At 40.8% G+C, this 19,428-nt stretch overlaps 1 long non-coding RNA gene and 1 other non-coding gene across 3 annotated transcripts in view; both read right to left on the reverse strand.

The window, feature by feature from the left end:
• The window catches only part of LOC122233696, a 119,635-nt gene that overhangs the window by 29,046 nt on the left and 71,161 nt on the right, over positions 1-19,428 (reverse strand). For both annotated transcript variants that reach the window (XR_006211360.1, XR_006211361.1), the window contains exon 3: positions 2,414-2,634. This is a non-coding gene — a long non-coding RNA (uncharacterized LOC122233696). The remainder of the gene's footprint in view (positions 1-2,413; positions 2,635-19,428) is intronic.
• Positions 4,059-4,131, reverse strand: TRNAQ-CUG. The gene has a single exon. It is a non-coding gene; the product is annotated as a tRNA-Gln (tRNA).

The following is a 19,428-nucleotide window of genomic DNA, read 5'->3' on the forward strand; positions in this document are numbered from 1 at the left end:
GGAGAAAGAGAGAGAAGGAATGAGAAGAGAGAAAGAACACAGCAACTTTTGCAAACAAGCCACCATGCTAGTTTCTATTTGCAGCCCAGCGGCAGTATTTGAAGTCCTCAGTGAAAATAAAACCCTCAAGCTTGGAACTCTTGCTACCATGGCATATTTTTAAATGGTTACGAAAGGAGTCTGAGCATTCACCCTGGCCATGTCCAAGATTCTTGGGCCACTCTGTGCATAGTACTTGAGATTCACCAAGCAGACAGACCCTTGTTTTGCCAAGCTAGGACACAGAAAGAAGATGATACAAGTTGGGCTAATAAGAAAGGCAGAGGGAGGAGATGACCCAATGTGATAATTCCTGTCTTCCAAAACAGAAAAGTTAACCATACTAGAACTGCATGGAGGCAGAATATGAAGACAAAATAAATTTTTTAAAAGAAAATATTTGCTAGGAAAATTTCGAACATCTACTAAAACGAGAGAGGATGGCATAATGAACACCCACGTCCCTATCACCTGGTTTCAACAATTATCAACTCATGGTTAGTGTTGGTTCCTTTGTGCCCTGCCCCCAGCTCCGATTAACCACCAGATTATTTCAGAATAAATCCCAGGAAACATGCAATGGATGATTTAAAAGGCAAACTTTTACAAGGTTTATGAACTGGCTGTAGGTTAGCGAAGATAAATACTGTAGAAGGCCAATTTGGATCATTCAGTTTAGAAAGGTATTCTTTAAAAAGCTTAAGCTCTCCCTGAGCTTTCATACTAACTAACATTTGGTTTCATGCCAGTTTTGTAAAACTTTTCCTGGTGGTTTATCTCATGGCTAGATAAAGAGTTATATGCAAATAAACAGCAGACCTATATTCTTGTGGGATATGGAGTTTTGGAAGAAACAAGGGTGGATTGTAACTGAGAAGGGTGGTGACCCCAGGAAGGGGTGCAAAATGTAGTTGAGCTCACAGGGGGTATGGAGGAGCACGGAGATCAGAGAGCCTCTGCCGTTACTAGGGTTACTCCATGGTCTGCAGCCAAAGCTGCCTTTTGATCTTCATCCTTCAGAGCTTATTATTAATGTCCCCAGAGGGCTGGCCTTTCCCTCCTCACTCACCCAAACCAATCTGGAATCACAAAAGGACAAGGAAACTTAAGGGTGAGCATCTGAATATACCAACTTCCCCAGGCAGCTTTGTAGCTCTGTCTTCCCCTCATCTCTACTTCCTCACTGTTATAAGGGGGAGAAGTGGAAGCAGGGCATTCAAAACCCGGTGGTGATTCACTTTCAATGTATTTAGTACATGCAAAGATGGAGTTAGCAAAGACATAAATTACAATGCTACTTAAGGAGTCTTCATTTCAACTGGGTAAGGATTAATCCCAGTATTAATCCTTTGTAGCATCCAGCTTCCCCTGGACATTTTATTGTATTTTGATAGATGGAAACTAGGTTATATATTATTGCAAGGTTGCATACATTCAATTCAGTAGAATTTCAAAACTCCTATTATATACGGAGCACTGTGGAAATGCTGAGGAAATAAAAAGTTGAATAAAAAATGGTCACAGGGCTCAAGGAGTTTGCAATGCATCAGAATTCTGCAGGCAAGTATACACATGGCCATAAGGTCATCAAAAGAAAAATATGAGACAAGAAAACAAATGTGCGTGACAAGAAATGTTATCAGCAGAGTGTGATGAAGATGTGGAGGGAAATGTCATTTATGTGAGGGTGGTGAATGAATCCTAAAAGTCTGGCAAGCTGGAGCAGGATTTCAATGAGAGAAATTGGAGTTGAGGAGAAGAAAGCCTTTCACGAAGAAGGAAAGTGAAAGAAAAGGAAATACATGAGAACAAGTGCAACATGTTCAGGGAAATGCAGAGCCCACGGTGGCAGGAAGGTAGGTTCCCTTTGGGAAGGATGAGCAGGGTAGGGTTTAAAAGGCAAGGCGAATGGGGCGCCTGAGTGGCTCAGTCAGTTAAGCATCCAATTCTTGATTTGGGCTCAGGTCATGATCTCGTGGTTTGTGGGAAAAAGCCTCAGACTGGGCTGTGTGCTGAGAGCACAGTGCCTGTTTGGGATTCTCTCTCTCCCTCTCTTTCTGCCCCTCCACTGCTCGCCTGCACAATCTCTCTCTCTCTCTCTCTCTCTCTCTCTCTCTCTCTCTCTTTCTCTCTCTCAAAATAAATAAATAAACTTAAAAACTATATAAAAGGAGAGGTGATTACATTAAGGCAAAAAGCAAAAACGCTCTGAGGGAGTTACATGCACAAAGCCTAAGGCAGGATTACCTGATCCTAGTTCTGACCCTGAGCTGAGTGATCACAGATTAATCACTGAGACCTTCAATTTGAAGGTCTCTGCCTATAAAATCAGGATACAAACAGTACCCATCTCTGTCCATTATTGTTTCCTCACCTTATCAGTGGGGTACAGCAAGGTTTCCCCGGATTGTGCAAGAAGAGGCAAGGTTGTTCCAGTTCATATCATATTGGGGAGGGGTTGAATGCAGCCACTCCGTCTACCAACGCTGAGGTGTGCTGATCCCAGACAGCTCTGAAGCCTAGAATGCTCCAGACAAGGAGAAGATTCTTCTGGAAGGCTGCTTTTCTGTTGCTGGCAGGACAGCAGGGCTTTGCCTGGATGGGAAAACATTCTTGTAATCCCAGGGAGGCTCAGCCAGCAGCAGCGTTTTGTTTTGGCTTTGCTGGGAGAGCCACCCTCAGGTTAACTGCCTGAGAGGGGCCCATGTCTCTGAGGAGTCATGGCAGGACCTTCCCATTTTCAGTCAGTTTGCCTTATGACATGTGGCCAGCCATGTCTCCATGATACACCCCAGCCCATTCCACAACTCCAAGGTTTCAGGCACTTTCCAGTTGAAAAATTCTCAAAAGTGGAATGAAAAGGGGGGTTGGGAGTGTGTGAGATTATGATGTGACCTGACAGCCCTGGGAAGGATGGGTCACCTCTCTGCTCCCTCCCCTTCCAGGGTTATGAGAGCCTTTCCTCCTGGAAGGGGTGGAGTGAGAGCTGATGCCAATTTAATGGGTCACAACTGGGTGTCTCTCCCTTCCTGGAAGGCCTGGCAACATCTCTCCTACCATTGTGATTAGGAAGAAAGCTTCCCAAGGATGATTATCTAATCAGGGAATTAGCCTTGGTTCATGAGGCAAGCATTAGGGGACTCAAAAAATCTAATGGAAAAAAGGCCCACATCAGGAAATAGCGCCAGTAATCACACCCTGAATGATTATTATACACAAACACTAGGAAGATTTGGGACAATTATTTGTAAACGATCATCAAATAAAATGGTCAGATATTTATCTTGAGCACCTGCTCCATTAAAGATACTGCCAATTTCTCTTACTTGGTTTCCCCCATTGAAGTCACTGCACTGTTGGGCTGAAATTGCTCAAATTATGGACTAGGGACCATCTGATTTCAAATTCTCTAAGGTGCTTGTTAAACGTTTGGATTTCTGAGTGCCACCTTACACCTATGGCATCAGAATCTCCAGGGGGCAAAACCTAGCAATCTGAATTTAAAATATTTTATTAGAAAAATTTCAAGCACGTTCAAAAGTAAAGAGGAAAATATAATAAGCTACCATGTCCAATCTTATTTGGTTAATACTCCCACCCCAAATTATTCTGAAACGAGTATCAGATATTGTATCATCTCATCTGTGTGAAATATTCCAGTGTGTATCTCTAAATAATACTTTCTAAAAATCTAAATGCACTTATTATACCTTTAAAAATTAACAATTTTATAGTCATAAATTTCCCATGTTATCTCGCAATTTTTTAAATGTTTATTTTGAGAGAGAGAGAGAGAAAGTGTGTGAGTGGGGAAAGGGTGGAGAGAGAGAGAGAGAGAGAGATACTCTCAAGCAGGCCTCATACTCAGGGTAGAGCCCAACATGGGGCTCCTTCTCACAACCCGTGACCATGGGATCATGACCTGAGCCAAAATCAAGAGTCAGATACTCAACAGACTGAGCCGCCCAGGTGCCCCTCACGGTTTTTTGTTTTGTTGTGTGTATTTTAAGTAAGCTACATGCCCAACATGGGACTTGAACTCATGACCCTGAGATCCAGAGTCTCACGCTCTACCTACTGAGCCAGCCAAGTGCCCCATTTCACAATTTTTTGAATCAAAAACCAAATAACTTCCTCACATTGCAATTGGCTGATACATCCCTTGTCTCTTTTTTCCCTCCTGTAATACTCTTCCTCCACTCTCTGCTTCTTATTTGTGGAAGAATTTGGGTTGTTTGTGCTGTAGAGTTTCCCACAGTCTGCGTTTCACAGGTATCACTTAAGATATCTTTCAACTGCTGTAGTTTCCTTCAATTTATTTAATAATGTTCCATAATTAACTTTATAATTTATATATTTTATTTGCAATTTATTATTTGTTAGTAATTATATAATAATTACCAATGCTTTCCTTATTATCATTTAAATGTAAAGCATTGATCAGATTCAGATTTGATGGTTTTGGCAGGAATACTTCAAAGGTGGTGCGAAGTATTGAATACTTCCATCTGGGGGCACTAAGTGTCTGGCTGTCTTTTTATAATATTAGTAGTTATTGATGAACATGGCTCAGTCCCATTAACTCACTGGGGACTTTATTCTTGAAGCAATCCAGCTCTTTATTCTTGAAGCAATCCAGGTGAATTTTACACACTTCATTTCCCACCACCATCCTTCCCCTCACAGCCTATGTTGTGGTCGTACTGAACTTCTGCCATTGCTCAGTGTTGCCATGTTCCTTCACACCTCCTTGCCTCTGTTCATGCTGACTCTGTGCCTGTACTGTCTTTCCTCCAGTTCAATACCTGACAGGTTCCTTCCTATGGAAGTTTCCCATAAGTAAAAAGAGTTCCCTTCATGCCCGAATGGACACAATACATATCTCCCTCCTGGCATCTATCTTTTTGAAATGTAATGGTTCTTTAAATGTTTGTCTTTCACTATGCATGGGATCTCCAGAAAAGCAGAGAGAAGTAAGAAAGGCATTCTGCACATAGAATTACCATAGCAAAGAAACACTGGTGAAAACAGCTAGACATCTCAGGATATAAGTTAGGATTCTTGGGGTTGAAAGCAACAGAAACATCTCTGTCTGTAAGAAAGAAAATGGAGATGCATTGGAATAATATCACTGGCTTGCAGAACCATCAGAAAGCTGGAGGATCAGGCTCAGAAAATGGTAAGGAGCAAATGTATCCAAGAGCCAAGAAGCAGGAAGCACAATAGTCTTTTAGCAGAAAGAATCTAGCCAGGATGATGCTACACCTGCCGGAGGATTTGGCCACCACCACCATCACCACTGTAAATGAATTCCAACTGCTTCTCTAGGTCTACATTACTCAGTTTTTATTGTCCTGGATGGGAGCATCTGGCTGGCAAAGCCTAAGTCAGTGCTCATACCATGGAAGCAAGGAGGGAAAAGATGGTGCATTTGACCCTCCCTCCCATCAAGAAAAACATAATGGGAGGATTCTCCTTGAAATAAGAAGGCAAGGTGGTTGAATGTGGGGACAGTTGAAACAAAAAGTACACTTTAGAGAGCAAGTCATTAAGTTGATATTAAAGCAAAGAATTCATCTTGGGGAATGGTCAGAGATAAGGCTGGAAATATAGGTAGGAACCAAGTTATACAGTTACTCCCATTATTTCCAGGCAAGGTAATTTGGGCTTTATGCTGTAAGTGGTGGGAGAGACATTTTTTGAGGCTTAACTGTAGAGGACTAACACTACTAAATTTTTTTTAATGTTTATTTATTTTTGAGAGAGACAGAGACAGAATGTGAGTGGGTGCGGGGCAGAGAGAGAGGGAGACACAGAATCCAAAGCAGGCTCCAGGCTCTGAGCTGTCAGCACAGAGCCTGACGTGGGGCTTGAACTCATGAGCTGTGAGATCCTGACTTGAGCTGAAGTCGGATGCTCAACCAACTGAGCCACCCAGGCGCCCGAGGACTAACACTATTGAAGGGATTGTTTGGATAATTAAAGTGATCCCTTTTGGAAGGCTGGATTAGACAGGAAGACGCTGCAGAAAGGGAGATCAGTTCATGAGTGTTTGCAATAGTTGAGGTTCCAGAGATTAGCCATTCATCTGCAATCCAGAAAAGTTGAGTTAGATCCTCAAATATCAAAGATAAAAGCAGATCCTAAGTCTGGATCAGGAGCCAAGCATAGCAGACCATAAAAAGGATGAAAGGGAGAGGGGAAGCTGGTTTAGAAAGTCTCTCCAAGGAATTTTACCAAGTGGATTGCTGCTCTCTGCACCTGTTGTTTCTTCACTTTAGACACTAGTGCTTCTGCTCCCACCTGAGGATACCTTAGAGGCATCTCATGGTCTCTGCCAGATATCAGCAAAGGTTGGAACCAGGGTTGGGCAAAAAAAAAAAATGTGTTGAACGATAGACTGATATTATGAACAAAAATATGGAGGGAAATGTGAAAGACAAGTTTTATGGAAAATCGTGCCTTCCACTAGAAAGTCTTATGTGTAGCGATGTCTGCAGGAAATTGGAAATCCAAGTCTGTAGCTCAAGAAAAAGTAGAGGACTTTAGAGAAGGCGTCTGAAGGAACTAAAATTTATTAAATGGCTGCTATGAGCCAGGCAATTTCACATATTTGCTCTTATTTAGTCTTTGCATCAACCTTTACTAAGGTGATATAATTTCCCCCATTTTATAGGTGAAGATCTGAGGATCTGACATTAGGTTCTTCTCCAAGTTCATACCACCATTATGTGGTGTATCTGATACTCGAACCTAAAAACTCTGACTGCCAGATTCTTTACATTTCCAAATCATATTTTAGCTGAAATTGGAAGTTCACTGAGATTATAGGCTGATGGAGTGATGAGAGAAAATAAGTTAAAATAAAAATGCCAAGGGGAAAAAAAAAAAGCCAAGGCCATACAAATAGTAAGGAAACTGGTTTAGTTGACAGAATGCAAGCTGAGAAACAGTCTGCAAATATATTAAAGCTGGTATTCGCAAGAAAAGTATTCATAGAATTATTCATAAGAAAAAAATTGGGGGAGCAAAAAAATTATTTACCATATTGAATCCAGGAGGTTCTTAAACTTCTATTTTTTGTTCTGCGTAGATGGTGGAATTTTGCTGCCTGGGCTCTTTTAGTAAGAAAGGCTAACGTTTTCACAAAATGCCATTACCATGATTTTATACCCTATTCTCCAGAAGGCAAAATTAATTTAAAAAGGAAAAAGAAATTATGAAATAGAACAGCGGAATGAGAAGAGTCAAGTGCCCATCTGAATTATTAAAGGAGGCATAATTTTTGGTTTGAGCATATACTGAATATTATTGCTCCCAAGCACTTATCAGGTGCAACAGCCATCTCTTCTTCATTGGCACACATGCTTGCTTCACCCTTGTAATATGGCTGCTGAAATAGTTTCCTTGCAAGTCATTAAAGGTCTTTTTGCTGCCAAATCCAGCGGCTTCCCCAGTTTGTCTTCTCCAGTGCCATTCTTCATGGCAGTACTGCATGAAAATATCGAAAGTATTTGGGAGGATGGAACCAATGGGACTTTAAGACTGGCTATTTGTAGAGGGTGAGGAAAAGGAAAGAATCAGACTTGGCACCCAAATTCTGGGCTTGGAAACTGAATGGATGGTGGTGCCATATAAAAAATTAGGGGAATCAGGGCTCAGTCGGTTAAACATCTGACTTCGGCTCAGGTCATGATCTCATGGTTTGTGGGTTCCAGCCCTGCGTCAGGCTCTCTGCTGTCAGCACAGAGACCGCTTCAGATCCTCTGTCCCCCTCTCTCTCTGCCCCTTACCCACTTGTGGTTGCCCCCCCCCTCTCTCTCAAAAATAAATAAACATTAAAAAAATAGGGGAGTCTAGTTGAGCCACAGCAGGATGAGTGAATGAAGACCATAGCTGGAAAAATAGTCATGGGTGTATGCTCTATCTTCTTAAATGAATTAAAAGTTCTTGGGGTACCTGGGTGGCTCAGTCCATTGAGCATCTGACTTTGGCTCAAGTCATGATCTCACAGTTCGTGGATTTGAGCCTTGCATCGGGCTCTCTGCTGTCATTGAGGAGCCTAATTCAGATCCTCTGTCCCCTTCTCTCTGCTCCTCCTGCTTGTGCTCTCCCAAAAATAAATATTTTTTTTAAATGAATTTAAAATTCTTGAGGGTAGCAGGGTCATGGGAATTTTTCTTCTCTTTGTTTTTCTTTTGTAATTTCTCCTGCATCTGAATATCCAAATCTCTTTCACCATGCCCTCCCCTCTGCTATCTTTTTGGAAAGGATCTTTGGTCTGAGGTTTACTCCCACCAAGAATGCCTGGACTAGTGTTTTCCGAAAACAATGCTCTTACTGTAACAAGGATCTCAGCCAATAAAGAGGAAAATGGAAAGGCCCTAATTCCCACAATACTATTCCCATAACTTTTTAAAGGAGAACTAAAATTTTACCAAAGGGTTGTCATAGCAAAGGCAAATTGCAAGGTACAAGACAAGTGCAAACCTAAGGTTTAATATGACTGTTTTTACAGAACAAAGCAAAAGATCAAAATAACTTAAAATCATTATAGGGGAAGCTTCTCATGAACATAATCTCTATGTAGCTAGTCTGACTCCTATTCTAACATTATCCCTTTCTCTCTCACAGTGCTGCTTTTTGCTTTTGCATTAATCCTTTGCATTGCAAATAATCTCACTTCGTCATAATCCATCACCCTTTTCCCAGAGTAGTGGGCAGGATCCAGCCCATCTCTGTCCCAACCACAATAGCATAATTGCTAGAAGAACACAATAAATTATAGAAATTTTCCAAAGTCACATTTATTCCTTTAGAATAATACCTAGAGGAGAGGAAGGGAGAATAAGGGAGACAGGGATTTGGCAAGCCAGTTCAGGGCTGGACTTTAGTATTCCAGTAGAATGAACATCCCAGTGTGAACTTTGGCACTCCAAGTGTGGTCCCTTTTTATAGATCTTTATCAGTGTGACATCGTGACATCCGGGTAAGCTTTCTCTTTCTTCCTAGTTTCCAAACAAATAAATGTTGGCTCAAAAGCTCACTTATGTGTGTGCACACACATGCATATACTCCTTTCCTCCCCAAGAAGAATCAATGATATTTAGAAAAATGTAGTCTAGACCTTATGAAGAAAGTAAAACCACTTTCCTGTAGAAAATATAGTCTGCAAAGACTCTTATCTCCAAAGTGAGAGTAGTTTATACATGAAGAGATAGAAGAGTCAATCCTTTTGTTAACCCTTCATCTAAACCTTGTACAGAGGCAGTGATAGGGTTTATTAGCATTAAATTCAAGTAATTTCCCCCTCCCCACCTGTGGGCAGGATGGAAGTGGTTTGGGGTGGAGATGGTTGGCTCTTCGGTTCATTCCTTTATACTGATGCTATAGCATGGGGAAGATATACTTAGCATTTACCCATGGAGGCAATAATAGACGTAAGTCATTTAGATACTGGCCACGATCTTGAAATACATATTTATATCCCAAAATAATTTCCCTCCAGATCTCCAGGACATGTATGTGAAGACTAAAGCTAGCTCCCCCAGCAGTGATGCAGACTGTTGGGAACCTTCTAAGGACTTCTGCAAGTACCTCCCAAGTTGGTGTCTCGGCTTATAGCAGAAACAGATGATGATGACTTAGCATCCAGAGACAGGCCAAGCAAAAATAAAGGCTGACCCTGGCCCATAGATTGATTATCTCTTTACCCAAAGGCACCTTTCCCACCTGCCGGGTCCATCAGCAAATTGTCTACCTTTAAAATCTGGTGGACCAGCCCTATCTCACTCTGGCTCTGCTTTGCCAGAATTGGAAAGAGTGCAACTCTCCCTCCCCAAACATTGAGATCTCTTCCTGTGTCTCCTCTGTATTTCCATAGCAACAACACATGCCTCCATCTCATTGCTGGTCACACGATACTCGTTTATCTACCTGCATGTCTGTCTTTCTCGTTTGCGTGCTCCAGAGGGGCACGAACCATTTCTTTTCTAGTGAAGTATAGTTGACACATGATGTTACCTTAGATTCAGGTATACAACATAGTGATTTGACAACTCTGTACTTACACTACGTTCACCACAAATATAGCTACCATCTACAATACCATTGTAGCTATTACAATATCATTGACTATATTCCCTCTGCTGTACCTTTCATTCCTGTGATTATTTATTCCGTAACTGGAAACCTGTTATCTTCTACTCTCCTCCACCCATTTTGTCCACCTTCCCACAAATCTACCCTCTGGCAACTATCAGTTTGTTCTCTGCATTTATGGGTCTGTTTCTGCTTTAAAAAATTTTTTTTTAGATTCCGCATATAAGTGAAATCATATGGTACTTGTCTCTTTCTGTCTGACTTATTTCACTTAGCATAATACTCGCTAGGTCCATCCATATTGCCACAAATGTCAAGATCTTATTCTTTCTTATAGTTGAGCAATATTCTATCATGTGTGTGTGTGTGTGTGTGTGTACATTTACCACATCTCGTTTATCAATGGACACTTGGGTTGGTTTCATATGTTGGCTATTGTAAATAATGCTGTAATAAATATAGGGGTACATGTGTCTGATTTTCAAATTAGTGTTTTCATTTTTCTTTGGGTAAATACCCAGTAGTGGAATTACTGGATCATATAGCATTTCTATTTTTAATTTTTTGAGAAACTCAGGAGGTCAGGAACTTAAATGTATTTTGGCATTCCTTCTCTCCTTTCCACTTAGTGCAGTGGGAAGCACATATTAAGTGCTCTTAAATCCAGTGGGGTTGGGGGCTGCTTTAAACTGTCAGCCTGACACAATTAACAAGAATTATTTGCATGATTATTTGTCTCATTAACTCACAGTTTATTTGGGAAATATATTCGGGAAATATAATCAAAAGCATATTGGAAGAGCAGACACTTTTACAATCTCTAAACTCTGTTCAAATGGAATAGTTTCTCTCTTTAAATTTAATCTCATTCTCTATATCTTTCTGGATCGCCTATTAAAAGCTATGATCTGTTTTTACTTCTCTCTACATTCTCCTCCCTCAATCAGGTTACTACATCGCCCTGAAACTTTTCTTGCTAAAGCAGCCCAAAGCCCTCATTCTCCCTTACTCCCATGCCCTCAGTGGCACCTGCTGTCCTTCCTTCCAGTCCTCAATTATGGACCATTAGTTTGAGAACAAAGGTCTGAATGAATCACTTTTGTTCCTTGCAGGGATTTGGAAGCACTTGGGACCCTGGAGCCTAAGTAGGGAGTTGCTTATACCAGCTGAAACAATCACAGGATCCAGACTGGAGACAGAGTTCAAAAAAAAAAAAAGAAAAAAGAAAAAACTCTGCTCCATTCAGCTGGCTCTCCATTCAGCCTGAGGTGGTGGGGGTGGCTAGTATGTGAATCTAGTTAGCAGCAGCATTCCTGGAAAACTGGCCCACTGCTGAGCTTTCTGGTGAACTTCATCCACCTGTCATGCTGGGCCTTGGACGGGGGCCAGGACAAGCAGGAAATAATAGGCTGCAGGATACCGGTGTGTGTCAGTGGCCCCGACCCTCCCATTCCTGAACACAGATGAGCTAGAAGCCTGTGAGGTATCACTGTGCCTCAGATGGGCTCAGGAGGCCACAAAAAGACTGGTTGAGGGAAGGGGAGGCTCAGAAGGGATGACGGACCTCTTTAGGACTGCAGAATCATTTCTGCAGGGAAATGGCCCTGGCTCTTGGTCAGATACATCTCTTTGTTCTTACTGATCTCATCCTGCACACATAAGGCTGAGCCTCAGGTCCAAAGGAGAATGTCTGGGTCTTTCCCACCTCCACATCCCCCCTCCCCTCGGCCTCCCTTAGTCAGTCACAGAACTGGCCGCAGTGACATCAACTGGCTGGAATTACATAAAACTTCCCTTTTCAACTCCCAGACTCCTGGATTCATATGTTGCTTTGTTTTTAATTTCCAAATGATTTCCCTTTGTCCAGCTGGGTTTCCCCCCTCCTCGCCCCTATCTCTGTCAGTTTTCATTTCCTATTTCCCATTAGCAGGTTTCAGGCAATGAGGTAGAAGAAACATGGGTTCTCAAGAAGCTCTAACTCATGAAGACAACCAATACTGGGCAGATTGGAAATATTTTGCTCTAGAAACAACTCTTAGGTGGCAGGCGGGGGTCATATTAAAGTGGCATCAATTTTTTGTTCTAGGAAAAAAGAGGTTTCAGACAGTTCTTCCTCCTTGTGAACCTTCTTATAGCCAATTCTACTGTGGGTGATAAAAGTAGAGAAAAACAGGCATTTACCTGTGCATCTGGTAATGCTGGGGATGGGCCGGCATCATTTATAGATGTGAAATTAGCAAGCCCAGAGGCCAGAGTGTCTCAAAATTCTAATATGTATATGAATCACCAGAGGATTTTGTGCAGATGCTGCACATTGTGGCTGGGGGTTGTGGGGCTGAAGGTCTGCATTAAAAAAAATTTTTTTTAATGTTTATTTGTTTTTGACAGAGAGAGAGAGAGAGACAGGGCATGAGTGGGGGAGGGGCAGAGAGAGAGGGAGACACAGAATTGGAAGCAGGCTCCAGGCTCGGAGCTGTCAGCACAGAGCCTGACACGAGGCTCAAACCCATGAACCGTGAGATCATGACCTGAGATGAAATCGGACGCTTAACCCGACTCAGCCACCCAGGCGCCCCTAAATTTTTTTAATGTTTATTTTTGAGAGAGAGAGAGAGAGAGAGTTATCAGGGAAGGGGCAGAGAGAGGGAGACACAGAATCTGAAGCAGGTTCCAGGCTCTGAGCCATCAGCACAGAGCCTGACGCGGGGCTTGAACTCACAGACTGTGAGATCATGACCTGAGCTGAAGTCGGAGGCTCAACCAACTGAGCCACCCAGGCGCCCCTGAAGGTCTGCATTTTTAACAATCTCCCAGGTGATATTGATACAGCTGGTGCTCAGACCACACTTTGAGTAGTGGCTACAATTACCGAGGCGTTTGTTTGTTGGAGATTTATCCTGAGAGAACATAAATAATAAAGCTGTATTGGGGCAGGAAGTCTTCATCTAAGGAGGAGGATTGTGTAATGGAAAGAGGACTAATTAAGAGCAAGGACTGTATTCCAAGTTATGCAACAAGCTGACTGGGCACAATTTGGGTAAACTATAACCTCCCTGAGCTATAAATAGGTTAAACTAGGTCAGTGAGTCCCCCACCTTTTCATATGGGATGTGTGTTTGGAAGGATTTTTGTCCTCTAAAGACATTTTAAATAACAGAATAACCCAGTGATCCTATTCTAGGCAAACTAATAGTCCAGATGGATTCTTTTGAACTTTAGAATACCTATCAGGGAACAAACAGAAACACCCAATAGGAAACCTCTGGATTTGATGATATCCAAGGCCCTTTCTTAACACCGACATTCTATGATCTCTGTGATAGGTATAAAAGGGAAACAGGGGTGGATTACTATTGTGTACAAAATATAAATTCCCGTCAGCAAAGGTTGGTATAATGCTGAATATATTATTGAGAAAGTTTAATAATGGATACATTATTGAAGCAAGATGTTGAATCTCTTTCCCTAGAAATGGTTAGGAGAGGATAGAAAAGCTTTAGGCTAGGCTGTTGAATGGACGTCTCTGCTTAAAAGCAAGAACAATGACTGTAAATGTTCTTTAAATTTTTTTTTAACATTTATTTACTTTTGAGAGACTGAGAGAGAGTGTGAGCAGGAGAGGGGCAGAGAGAGAGAGAGAGAGAGAGAGAGAGAGAGAGAGAGACAGAATCTGAAGTGGGCTCCAGGCTCTGAGCTGTCAGCACAGAGCCCGACGTGGGGCTCAAACTTACAAATTGCGAGATTGTGACCTGAGCCGAAGTTGGACGCTTAACCAACTGAGCCACCCAGGTGCCCCATGACTGTAAATGTTCTAAGTGATACTTGCCCCATGTTTCTCAGCGACCCAGCAGGAGACAGTGGGCACACTCAAATCAGAATAATTTGAGGAGGGGCTATAAAGGGACTATTTTTAAAAGTATGGGTAGATTTCCTCCAGTCAAGGTGCAAAGATTTGAAGGGAGAGGAGTTAGGGAATTCTGGAAGAATTGTGGTCTACTTACACAATTAGCAATTTCCCACATCATTGCATTGGTATTTGCATTAGCAAATTAGATGACTGTGCCTGTCATATGTGGGTTACCCTCTGGATTTGCTTTTCTGTTCATTATTAGACAATAATGTCCTTGTTCCAACAGCACACTTTTTAAAATCCTACGGCTTTAAAATAAGCCTCCATATAAGGTAGTACAAGTATTATAAGTCCTCCGATTTTGTTCTTCTTGGAGACATAGTTCTTCTTAGCACCTTGCATTTTCAAATATTTTTGAATTGTCCTATCAATTCCACTAAAATACATGCTTGGATTTGAATCAGAACTGTATGAAATCTACAGATTAATCTGGGGAAAGGTTATCACAGTATTAGGTCATTCAACTCAGGATTACTGAATGTGCTCCCATTTGTTTAGGTCTTTAATTCCTTTCTGTAAAGTCCTTTACAGGTTCTTTTGGTAGCAAGGTTGTGTTGTCCTCATGAAGTGAGGGTTAGGGCTAGGGTTAGGGTTAGGGCTAGGGTTAGGGTTAGAGCTAGAGAAGTATTTCCTATTTATTTAATCACTATAAGAATTCTGCTCTCCTGCATCTTTTCTGTTGTATTTATAGGCGTAATTTGTCTTTTGCTTTTTATTCATCTTTAAATTATGTGCATTCTTCCTCATGCTATTTGCTGATGGTTCCAAGGGTATTATTTCAGTCAAAAATTTTCCTTATGACACAGAGTAGTTTGTGTTAGTGGGTTTTTTTCTTCTTTCACATTTTCACTGTTGTTTTTTTCTTATTTATTTTTATTCAGTTAACATGCAGTTAGTTTACATGCAGTGCAGTATTGGTTTGAGGAGTATGATACAGTGATTCATCACCTACACACAACACCCAGGGCTCATCACAACAAGTGCCTTCCTTAATACCCATCACCTATCCAGCTCATCCCCCTCTACTTCCCTCCATCAACCCTCAGTTTGTTGTCTATCATTAAGAGTCTCTTGTGGTTTGTTTCCCTCTCTTCTCTCCCCCCACCCACTTCTCTTATGTTCATCTCTTTTTTTTCCTTAAATTCCACGTATTAGTGAAATCTTATGCCTTTTTGTCTTTTTCTTATTCACTTCTTTCACTTAGCATAATACATTCTAGCTCCATCCACATCGTTGCAAATGACAAGATTTCATTCTTTTTGATGGCTAATATTCCATCGTGTGTGTGTGTGTGTGCGTGTGTGTGTATATGTATACATATCATATCTTTTTTGTCCATTCATCAGTCAGTGGACATTTGGGCTCTTTCCACAGTTTGGCTATTGTTGATAATGCTGCTGTAAACATTGTGGTGTGTGTACCCCTTTGAATCTGTATTTTTGTATCCTTTGGGTGAATACCTAGTAGTGCAATTGCTGCATCGTAAGCTAGTTCTATGTTTAGTTTTTTGAGGAACCTCCATACTGTTCTTCAGAGTGGCTGCACCAGTTTGCATTCCCACCAGTTGTTGGCAAGAATATGTTTTTACTGTTCTAACCAAGAGGATATTGCTTTTACCCTTTATGGATATCATTCACTTGGGAGGACTGCCAGCTTTGTCTAAGATCTACAGCTGTATTTTGGGTGGCATGTTCAATCTTCCAGAATCTCTGCTTAGGGCTCATTGATTTTATCCTGTTTTCTCAATCTGAAAGAGAATAATGTACCAATTTGACTTTTCTCACTGTTCACCTGAAACTTCTTTGAGACCTTAAGCTGCTGAAATGGTTAACCATAAATTTTATTCATAGTTCAGTAATTCAGTTACCTAAGAAGAAAGAGTTCCAGCGAAACTCCCTATTTCCATGCTTTCTGCTTTTTGTTTGTTGAAAGTGTTGGGTCAAAGTTAACTTTTCAACATTGTGTTCCATCTGGTTGCTAACCCAGGCATAAGCTGCAATGGTATATATAGTCTCCTTTGAGTGGCTACTTGCTAGATTTCTTAAGAAGGGCTGTAACCTTAGGGCCTCTCTAGAAAGTGTTTTAGATACCACTACTGAGAATAGACAGATAAAGTAGTGTGTTTCTTTGTCCCTTGACCTTTTCTGGTCTCTCCTAATTATCCATTTTCAGGGGTCTCTTACTTTCTTTCTATTCTTCCTTTTTTTTTTTTTTTTCATGAGGAAGGGTCATAAATTAAACTTAGAGTGAGTGACACTTGGTCCCATCTGAAGTTTATCTCTAGACGTTTCCTCAAAGTTGCTGCCCTGTGGATAGTACTCTTTCCTAGTTTCAAACACTCTTAAAGTTTTTTCATCTTTTCATTATTCCATTGGTTATTTTGATGAAAACCTACAATGTAGGTCTAGCTCTCAGTCCTCACAACTGCTCTGTACCTAGAAGTCAGGACCTATGGTCCTGTACCATACCGTATTAATCTGTTCATTGTGAGAATTATCACCAAAGATTATGAAATACTAGCTACCATTTATTGAGTCTTACCCTGTAAGACCAAAATAATTCTCTCATCTCTCTCTCCCTCTCCCTTTTTCATTTTATAAGCTAGGATACAGTGTATCCTTACATAGTGGTTAAGCAACTTGCCCAAGGTCACAGGGCTATGGAATGTCAGAGGTAGATTTTGTATTGAAATCTTTCTGACTCTACTACCTCTCTTCCTATCCATAATGCTATGAGTTTAGGACTTTGGCCCACCTCCCAACCATTTTTCTCTGCCATTCACAATTTTGGGTTATTATTATTTTTTTTAATTTACAAGTTGATGACCTATGAAATGCCACTCCTTTCCCCCATGTTTTTCCATTCTAGCATCATATCTACATTGACACATGAACGTGCTCTTCCAAGTCAAAGAAATGATAGCCATGACACAGGCTAAGAGCTTTGGTCTCATTTCACCTTATGGTTATTGTTTTCCTGTCATAAATTTGATCATATGGGATGAGTTTTGTCACATTTATTTTACAGTTTTGCTTTTTTTTTGTTCCAATTTATCTCTTTATTTTTCCATGCATATGTCCTCTCTATTAATATCTGAAAATGGTAATGTTTCTGTTATTCTTCCAAGCTGTGGCCTTCACATTTTCCCTTCAGAAATCTCTTTTTATATTAGTTAATTGCTCCATTCACTCTGGTGACGTAGATTAACAAAACTTCACTTCTCTGGACCATTCTTTTCTCCTAATTTAACATTTATTTCTCAACTACCAAAATTTTGCTTAATCTCCAAATATTTTTGTCAAGTTTCCAGGCTTTTTAAAAAATTGATGAGAACAGCTAGGCCTCCTATTTTATATGTCATAAATTCTATTCCCTATATGTTATGTAAATCTTCTCAGTTCTACTTTTTTTGTTTTGGTAAGTACATTCCAGTCTGTTGAAAATTTGAATAAAATAAGCACCTTTCAATTTTATCTCTCTTATAAACTATTTTTAAATAGTTGGCTTCAAAAATTATGGAAGAAGTTCCTTATTTCTGCCTTTATCCCCTCCTTTCCCACATGCACTGGAAATCTATTTCCCTCTCCATCCTCATTACATTACAGTGTGCAAGAGACTATATTCTTAAAACACCCTAATTTCCTTTCTACCTTGATAGCATATTCACCCTTATTTTTATTGAGATATAACTGACATATGAATTGTGTAAGTTTAAATTTATTTTAATGTTTATTTATTTTTGAGAGAGAGAGAGACAGACAGACAGAGCTCAAGCAGGGGAGGGGCAGAGAAAAAGGAAGACACAGAATCTGAAGCAGGCTCCAGTCTCTGAGCTGTCAGCACAGAGCCCAATGGGGTCTCAAACTCACGGACCATGAGATCATGACCTGAGCCGAAGTCAGATGCTTAACTGACAGAGCCACCCAGGTGCAACATTTTTTTTTAATTTCTTTTTTATATTTATTTATTTTTGAGAGACAGAGTGAGACAGAACATGACTGGGGGAGGAGCAGAGAGAGAAGGAGACACAGAATCTGAAGCAGGATCTAGGCTCTGAGCAAGCGGTCAGCACAAAGCCCAACCCAGGGCTCAAACCCATAAACAGTGAGATCATGATCTGAGCCGAAGTCAGATGCTCAACTGACTGAACCACCCAGGAGCCCCTTTTTAAAAATTTTTAAGGGGCACCTGGGTGGCTCAGTCGGTTGAGTGGTTGACTTCGGCTCAGGTCATGATCTTGCGGTCCGTGAGTTCGAGCCCCGCGTCGGGCTTTGTGCTGACAGCTCAGAGCCTGGAGCCTGCTTCGGATTCTGTGTCTCCCTCTCTCTGACCCTCCCCTGTTCATGCTCTGTCTTTCCCTGTCTCAAAAATAAATAAAACGTTTAAAAAAAATTAAAAAATTAAAAATTAAGAAAATTAAAAATTTTAAGTGTTTATTTAATGTTTTGTAAGTTTAAATCTGACATGACTTCCCATTTTATTTTATTTTATTGATAGAACAAGTGGGGGAGGGTCAGAGAGAGAGAGGGAGACACAGAATCTGAGTTGTCAGCACAGAGCCCAATGTGGGGCTTGAGCCCACAAACCATGAGATCATGACCTGAGCTGAAGTTGGATGCTTAACCGACTGAGCCACTCAGGTGTCCCTAAGTGTTCTTCTTTATAGCCAACTTTGTATAGTGCTCTAAAATTATACCCAATATTTCTTCTTTTGATGCTTTGTTCTTATTTCCTATGTTATATGACTGATGAATTATTACTTGAATTCGAACTTATACTCATCATCATATAATTTTAATTAGTGCTTTAGCACTTCTTCTGAATTCTTCTTTTCCTCATACCCTTCTACTTGACTTCTACTGCCTTTGTGATTTGTGTGAGACTCAGTGATTCTTCTCTACTAGATTAACATTCTTTTCTTCTGGGTCTTGGTTACAATTACATTAAGTCAAAGAATTAGGAGGTTGGACAAAGAGTTTTGGAAACAGGAGATGAACTATCAACCATCAAGGTACTGTTGGAATGAATGAAATCCACTCAATTCCTCAGCCTTATGTCTATCCACTCAAGATTTAAATTCTTAGGAGATGAAATCTGATTGGCCAAGCCTAAGTATCAGGTTGGTCAGAGAAAGGATCTGGTAGAAATAGCCTCGAGGGAGGCTGTAAGCTTCCATCCAATAAAGAAAGGGAAAGAAATCTATATTTATAATTCCAGTAAATTTATATAAAATGAAAGTAGGTTATTTTCCATCAGGATATTGGGGTGCTGTCAAGGAAAGGGAATGAACAGAAAGGAGAGTGAATGCAGTGAATGTAACAATGTAGGTACCCAGTATGGGCTTTTAGTCTCCTATCTTCTCTTTCTTTTCAAATCAA

The sequence above is a fragment of the Panthera tigris genome, chromosome E1, assembly GCF_018350195.1.
Source record: "Panthera tigris isolate Pti1 chromosome E1, P.tigris_Pti1_mat1.1, whole genome shotgun sequence".
In the NCBI taxonomy this organism is placed as follows: Eukaryota; Metazoa; Chordata; class Mammalia; order Carnivora; family Felidae; genus Panthera; species Panthera tigris.